Source organism: Oryctolagus cuniculus, chromosome 20 (assembly GCF_051225735.1).
Source record: "Oryctolagus cuniculus isolate XC-2025 breed Fujian yellow rabbit chromosome 20, ASM5122573v1, whole genome shotgun sequence".
NCBI lineage: Eukaryota > Metazoa > Chordata > Mammalia > Lagomorpha > Leporidae > Oryctolagus > Oryctolagus cuniculus.
The window spans coordinates 53,346,175-53,348,379 of NC_142886.1; the positions used below are offsets into that span (position 1 = coordinate 53,346,175).

The window sequence follows — 2,205 nt, forward strand, 5'->3', positions numbered from 1 at the left end:
CAGGCATGGAAAGACAAGACTCTGTGATAAAAAATATCCTACACTCAGGATCCCTGTGAGACCTCAGAGGAAAGAAAGGGTCATCAAGAAGGGGACACTCTTCTCTGAAGGGAGAAGAGAACATGCACTTTGTATATGGCTGTGTCCAAATACTAATGGAGTCTATGATCACAAAAGGCTTCCACAGCCTAGGCAGCCCATGCCAAGAACCTTGGATGATCACTGACGTCATACAAACTGTGTGTATTGTTAAAGGAACAACAGTAGTCACTGTGCACTTGCTCCCCAGGAAGGGCCTCTGTCCCTATTGAATTGTAACATGAGAATTGACTGAAAATTCTTTCCCCAGACTGTACTCTATATGTTATCTGTGGACTCGGGGGCAAATTGTTGAAGTCTATGATTAACATAGAGTTGGTCCTCTGTATACTGAGTCATACTAAAAATGATCCATAATGAGGAAGAAGATGGGAGAGGGAATGGGAGGTGGGATGGGGTCAGGGTGGGAGGGTGGTATGGGGGAAAGAAACGCTATATTCCTAAAAGAAGTATCTATGTAAAAATATCTTCCTTAAATAAAAAAAGATTAAAGAGAAAATGGAGATGGGGTATAAAGTCTGTAGAAAGTGAATGCAGAACACCCACAGTTTAAAATAAGATGGTTGGTTCAATTCAACACACTGGCTACTTTGCCAGGAGGAGTGGGATGACTTATATAATTGAGGAAATAAATCAAGACTCTGGATTGGCTCTCTCTGCATTTGAAGGGAAAACCAAAATTGTCCTAAATTCGGCAGTGTCCTGAGAATGCTGTCCTGTGTCAGACTGGACGACACTCACGGGCTCTCCCCAGATAGCCCACATCTCTGACCCTGGTGACCACTGTTATCATTCATGAACCAGAATTTGTCCATTTAGGATTTTTCCTGTCACATCAAATTTCTCTCCGTCAGTGAAATCAGTGGCAGGGACAGAATCATAAAGTCTAATTCTTCCCTCAAAACTGTAGGAGAGGAAACCCCAATTCCCTGACAGGAAACCAGGTCTTAGTCTCCCTCTGCACCTGTGCATGACTGGAATCTAGGCTCGGTGGTTCCTTTGCTCCCCCTGGTGGAGCCGCGCGCCCCTGCAGGGAGGTTTGTGTCTGGGCTCAGCCTGAGGGCCCCTCACTGTGTCTCTCGCACAGAAATAGGTGGCCATGTCCGCGGCTGTCAGACTGTTCATTTCAAGATACAGCGTGTTCTGGGCGTTGTCGCTGGAGATGGTGAATCGGCCATTCACCCAGCTCGCGTAGTCTGTGCTACCAAAAACAGGATCAATGTACCCGATCCACTCCAGCCCCTTCCCTGGAGCCTGGCGGACCCAGCCAATTGCATTGCTACTGAAGTCGATTCCAGAGGCTTTGCAGGAGAGTTTCAGGGATCCCCCAGGCTGGACCAGGCCTCCCCCGGACTCCCTCAGCTGCTCCTGACCCTGGACACCTGCAAACACAGACGTCCTGGTCAGGACACTGTCACTCACACTCTCCGTGTCACTCACATCCTCTCCCAGACTCAGTGCCCCACGTTCTCCATCATTACCTTTGAGCACAGCGACCAGGAGAAGCCAGCGCAGCCCAGTCTCCATGGTGAGCGTCTGTGTTGAGTGCGATCACTGAGTGGACACCTGGGAATCCTGAGGCTGGAGCTCCTGTGCCAGAGCTGCAAGGTGAGGGCTAGGCTGGTTTTCATGGGCAGAGGGAGCCCTATTTGCATGTGCTGCCCCTATATAGCAGGCATGGGGTCAGACGCCTCAGACAGGACAGTGCCCAGGGCAGATGTGGTGTCCTGGGGGTGAGGGTGATGGCTATGATAGGATTCAGATCATATGAATTTTATGTTCTCATTTTGTTTTAACAGTTGTAGACAATGACTTCATTTCATTCTAATATGTATGTACCCTTAATGTCCAGTGTTAGCAATATCATGTCCTTCATTGTAAAGTAACCATTGGTTCATTATGAACTATGATAATAACATTGGAACAGTGACAAAGAGAGAATGGGTGAGAGAAACAGAAATGTAGAGATGGACAGTGAGTTGACAATGGGAGATTTCTGCCTTTGGATTGACAGCTCCACAATACCAAATGCCTACAACATCTAGGACTTAGCCTTTCTAAATCCTGGAGCAACAAACTGGGTCTGTGTTTCCTACGTAGGTGGTA

The 2,205-nt window shown here is 47.7% G+C and overlaps 1 pseudogene; it reads right to left on the minus strand.

The window, feature by feature from the left end:
• Positions 1–1,080: 1,080 nt before the first annotated feature.
• On the minus strand, positions 1,081–1,626 carry LOC149120208 (immunoglobulin heavy variable 3-23 pseudogene; annotated as a pseudogene).
• Positions 1,627–2,205: the final 579 nt, after the last annotated feature.